This window comes from Muscardinus avellanarius (genome assembly GCF_963383645.1).
Source record: "Muscardinus avellanarius genome assembly, chromosome: 8".
NCBI lineage: Eukaryota > Metazoa > Chordata > Mammalia > Rodentia > Gliridae > Muscardinus > Muscardinus avellanarius.
This window is the reverse complement of record NC_137794.1, coordinates 1,822,524-1,828,523: the sequence shown is the minus strand read 5'-3', so window position 1 is coordinate 1,828,523 and position 6,000 is coordinate 1,822,524.

Below are 6,000 nucleotides of genomic sequence, written 5' to 3'. Positions count from 1 at the left end.
CGTGATGAAGTCACAGGCCATCCCAGGGCGTGCAGGCAGGAGCGGAAGCCTTGACCTTGGAACTCCAGGAGGTTTTAGGTCCATGGCATATGCCCGAGGTACCTGCCACGTGCGCCGCATCCCTGCAGGCCCGCGCAGCTGCAAAGCCCGCCTCCCTTCCCCGGCCCCGCTCATTATGCACATGTTCATCGGCTCCTCTTTTTCCAGTGGTTGTTTTAAGCCACGGAGCGTTGAGAGAGGTAGGAGAAACAAACGCAGCAGCAAACCTGGAGAAGAAGAGGCTTTGGAAAGGAGCTGGCCCCAGCCCGCCAGGGCCCCAGGCTCCCTGAAAATGCTAAGGAGCACCCCGCAACCCCAGTGGAGAAACCGCCAGGCTAGAGGGCTGAGAGCCGAGAAACAGACCGCGAAGACCTGGAAGCGTGGCGTTTGAGAGTGCCTTATGAATCGGGAAAAGACTTCAGAGCACTCAGTGGTGCTGACACAACTATCTGTCCATAGGGGAAGGGATAGAATTAGATTCCTATCCTATGTCTTACACAAGTAAGTTTCAGGTGGGGGTAAACCTACCCATGACTAGCCAAACAAAAATGTTTAGGCAAAAATGCGAGTTAAGGCACAAACTATAAAGAGTAAAAAAATATGTAACATGGTCGGTCGACTACATTGGAATTGAAAACTTAGGTGCAAAAGACGGCACCAGGAATAAAATAAAGGGTGAGGCACAGAGAAACAGACCTTTCAGTGCGCGGACCGATAAAGGATTAGTAGTCTGCATTCACAAAGAGCGCACTTCAATCGACAGAAAAGAGCGACTCGTTTCCAATGGTCAAATAGGTACAAACAAGTGAATCAGCAGACAGAAAACTGAAAAGAAAAAAAAACAGGCACAGAAATACCGCTGACTTCATCAGCAATCAGTAATTCAAATCTTAAATAGATATCTTATCTCCAGCAGATTGGGATAGGGTGGTTGTAATATGTCTGTAATGATTTAAGATATACATATATATATAGTGATTTATTTTTACACACAAAGATATGTAGCCATTGGGAGATGGAAGGTTTCATATTTTCTAATGCTAAGAATCCATGATAATAATAATAGAAAAATACACAGTTCCCATGTGAGAATTTAATTTAAAGCCCAAATAGCTTTGTTTTTCTGTGAAAATGCTTGGGCAATCATCTTGAGTCTGTGCTGATATTATATTTCTATTATATCTGCAACAGAGGGAGCGACATTTCAATATAGAAGTGGTTTAAATATGATATAAACCATTATAAACCCTTTACACAAGCTTCAGTGTAAAAGGAGTTTACTTAAAATTCCTGCTAATACAATGTAAGAGATAACAAGTTTTTCATTTTCTGGATTTGAATCTTTTTTCCTTTCATTTCCAAATATAGCCAAATATTATGGTTTGATAAAGCTGTGTGATTAGAACAAATGCTAGTTACAGTACTCTCTATAAGCTTTTTTTTTAATTGGCTTAAAATATGTCATTTTGGGGGGAAGGGATACTAAGGATTGAACCCAGGGGCATTCTACCTGTGAATGAGCTACACCCCAGCCCTTTCTAATGTTTTTGTTTTTTTTTTTTTTGAAACAGGGTCTTGCTAAGTCTCCGAAGCTGGTCTTGATCTTGTGATCCTTCTATCTCAGCCTCCCAAGTACTGGGATTGTGGGCCTGAACCACCGCACCCAACTAAATATGTCTGTATTTTTAAACACAGCTATTGCCATAGCCCAAGCAAGAGCTGATGTGGACACAGCCCCGGGTGCTGTGATCTGAGGGACAGAGCTTGAGGACAGAGGTGCGGGGAAAGCCGGGGGAGGGGCGGGGGAGAAATTGTCAACTGACCTCAACACGAGTCCGTTTCTGAGTCCTGCCACACAGTGCAGAGGGGCTGACAAGGAACTCTGTTTCACTCTGTCTTCCAGGGACCCAAGGTCCTTCCCTTTGGCTTTGTTACCTCTAAACTTGTATAAGTTCCCAAACTTATTGGTTTATTGTCTTCTTTTTAGAAAAAAAAATTCCTCAGTAGCCCCTGGGCGATTGCCCCCTTATTTAATTTGGTACCCCCGATTGCAACGGAGGCTGCTAAGCCCTGTGGACATTCGATTGTGTCCCACTGAGACGGCATCACCCACTTTGGGAACCTATGTGAGCCTTGGGCCTCCTTAGGACCCTCTGGGAGGATGGAAGATGGCGCAGGAGGGCCTCTGGGCAATTCTTCCAGAGCTCAGGCTAGTGGCCAAATCTGATTTCAAGGATGAAAGACACCATCTAGCTGGGTCCTAAGGAAGAAATTGTCTAGTGGCCAACCATACACTCTCTTTCAAGTCTACACATTCTGAAATCAGAGTTCTGAGTATAAACTCTCAGTCTTTGGAAAAGCCTCTGTCGGGCTCAGAAACTGGGCCCATCTTTGCTTTCCTAGGCGCACCTGCCTCTCCTGCCTGACCTTGCCCTGAGAATCCTCACGGGCTCTCTTAAAGCAAGGCCTCGCAGCATGTGTGTGACGGCTTCAGCTGACTTAGCGGTGGCTCTGTCTTCTGTGGGTTCCATTCTGGACAACTCTGGCTGGCACCACCAAAAAGCCACCGAAATAACCTAACCTGTTTTCCTTCAACACACAAGTGTATGTTGCTGCGAGCAGGTGGGTGAAGAAGTGAGGATCCAGGTTGGAGGGAAGCTTCGTCGCCCAGGAGGTGTGAGATGGCAGCTGCCAGGTGTCAGCATGAAGAGAAATACTTTTAAAAAGTATAATTGGGCCGGGCTGAAACCGGAGGATCGCGTTTCATGGCCAGTTTCAACCTACTTAGTGAGGCTCTTCGCAATTCAATGAGACCCTGTTACAAAATAAAAAATAAAATTTAGGGCTGGGGGTGTAGCATGGAGGTAGAATGCCCCTGGGTTCAATCCGCAGTAGTGCAAAATAAATAATAAATAAATTAGGATTGGGGGTGTAGCTCAGAGTTAGAATACCCCTGGCTTTCGTTTATAGCACCACAATAAAGAAAAAGAAGGACTTAAGAGCGGGCGTGCTGGCCCACACCTGTGATCCCAGTACTTGGGAGGCTGAGACAGGTGGATTGCAACCGGGCATGGTGGTTCACGCTTGTCATCCCAGTACCTGGGAGGCTGAGAAGTAAGGATGCAGATTTGCGGCCAGCCTCAGCTACTTAGGCCCTTTGCAGCTCAGTGAGACCATGTTTCAAAAAAAAAATAAAAATAAAAATAAGGCTGGGGCATAGCTCAGAGGTAGGAGATTTCTGGCATCCAGCTCAATTCTGCCCCCCCCCCCAAAGCAAGCAAGCAAGCAAGCAAGCAAGCAAGCAAGCAAGCAAGCAAACAAACAAACAAAACACAAGAAAGAAAAAGCAGAGAAAGAAACTCCCAATCTTCTTCCTGAGGTGCCCTGCATGAGTGGTGGAAAACAGCTGGCCAATTTTCCCTTACCCTGGGATCAGGTGAGGGGAAAATCTCCTTGGTAACGCTTCTTTCTTCCTTCCTTCCTTTCTTTCTTTCTTTCTTTCTTTTTCTTTTCTTTTCTTTCTTTCTTTCTTTTTTTTTTTTTTGCGGTACTGGGGATGGAAGCAAGAGGCATTACACACCCAAGCTCCACCTCAAGCCCTATATTTTTGTTCTTTATTTTGAAACAGGGTCTAAGTTGCAGAGGTCTTCACTTAGTAGTAGCTGAGGCTGGCCACGAACTTAAGATCCTTCTGTCTCAGCCACTCAAGTACTGGCATTACAAGCCAGTGCCACCGTGCCTGGCTTCCCCAGACTGTCGCGGCCCACTCGGCTGGACCGAGATGGCACCCAGGCTTGTTGCCAGCGTGGATTCAAGATGGCGCCTAGGCTTGCAGCCAAGTCATGAGACTCACAAGATGGACGTCTCCTTGAGCATGCGCAGTGTGCCATGCTACGTGCCTGCAGAATGATCAGTGACGCAGCGCCTCGTGCTACCACCAGCCTGCCTATGAGAGAGTCAGAAGTGTGCATGCCCTAGCCGTGGAAAGCTTGGGGTTGGTAGGGAATAGAGGGAGGGATGATGATGCTGATATATATTGTGCTTGTTGTACACATTGTCAGACATATTCAGACATATTAGCAGATATATTAGAGAGATATTCAGACATATTGAGACATATTAAAAGAAGAATTAAGGATCCATTAAAGAAGAATTCATGTTTCAGCTGAAGAGGTGTCTGTGTCGTTCTCTAAGCCCCTGCGGGTCGGAGTCTTAGGGGACGATACCAGACCTCATTTTTTAATGTAATAATAAAATAAAAACAAAGCAGGGCTGAGGGTGGAGTATAGTTCGGAGTTGAAATGTCCCTGGTTTTCATCCTTAGTACCAAAAAAATAAATAAATAAAAGTTCATTTAGGCTCCGGTTTCAGAGTTTCAAGGCCTGTTTAGCTGAGACCCAGAGCTCCAGGCTGAGAGGAAGCAGAGCGTCATGGCGGATCAAGCTGTGGTGGAGAAAGGTGGCCCAGCTCATGGCAGCTGAGAAGCCCAGCAAGAGCGTGAGAGGGACCAGGGCAAGACGAGTCCAAGGGCGCGCCCCCGTTGGGACAGGGTCATCTGTGGGTTGACCAGGGAGAGGCCATCTCAGCCTGGGACCCGCGGTTACCTCAGCTCTCATCCCCAAGAGCCCAGATAGACTGAGCTTAGGACACAGGAATGAGGCATCAAATTCAGCAGGAGACAGGGAGAGGAGTGGGGATAGCCTGCACACGCAGGAAAGGCCGAGAGGGTCTGAGAGGGCGCTGTGCCCGGAGCTCACGGAGGGCCTGGGCCGCCACTGCTGCAGAGGGGGCCCTGTCGAATCTAGCGAGCTCTGCTTTCTGGTGCCATGGCGCTGCACGTGTTGGCGTCTTCAGCCACCACTGCCTCTCCTCTCCCGCCAGTAGGCAGTCAAGGCTCTGCTTCAGTCCTCCCGGGCACTACTGCATCTACTTGGCAGGCAGGAGGCACTCTTATATCGCCTGGCAACTCTCCTGATTGGTCCTTAGAGCTGGGCTCTGATTGGTCCTTAAATGTGGAGCCCCATTGATCCATTTTCCATCTCTTTTTGGAATCCCTGCTTAGTCTTGACCTAGAAGTCAGGAGGAGCTGCTGCCCCAGCCTGACTCCTGCTCCCGGCCACCCTTCATCCTTTATCAGCACCCCCAAGATTGTACGGGTATCCCTAAGTGCCCTTAGGGAGCGGGAGCAATGGCTGCTCCGCCTGCTTCCTTCTGAGAAGGGTTGAGGAGGGGGAGGACAGGTAGGGCCTAAAAGATAGGTTCTCAGGGCTCAGAAGATCAAGGGGGCTGGGAGACTTCTCCGGGGCGTCATCTGTCACTCGTCTGGGGCATCATTTATAATTTAATGGCCTCTAAGCGGGAAGACACAGGCCTGACAATCATGTTAAGCAAATATGAACCACAGCTGGGCGTGTGGCACACGCGTGTAATCCCAGCATGTGGGAGGCTGAGAAGTAAGGATGCAGGTGAGCATACAGCCTTATCTAATTAGACAGGCCTCTTTCAACTCAGTGAAACCATGTGTCAAAATAAAAATTAAAACATAAGGCTGGGGCATAGCTCAGAGGTAGAATACCCCTGGGATTTAACCCAACTACTGCCAAAAAAAAAAAAAAAAAAAAAAAAGGAAAAGGAAAAGGAAAGAAAGAAAAAGAAAAGCAGAGAAAGAAACTCTCGTTCTTTTTCCTGGGGTAGCCCTGCACGAGTGCTGGGGAATGGTTGGCCAATTTTCCCCTCACCCTGGGCTCTTCTCAGTCCTTTTTCTTTTCTTTCTTTCTTTTTTTTTTCCTTTCCCTTTTTGCAGTACTGGGGATGGAACCAAGGGGGATTATATATCCAAGCTTCAACCCAAGCCCTATTTTGGGGTCTTTAGTTTGAAACAGGTTCTCACTAAGTTGCAGAGGGCCTCACATAGCGATAGGTGAAGCTGGCCACGCAGTTTAGAGCCTCCCGTCTCAGCCT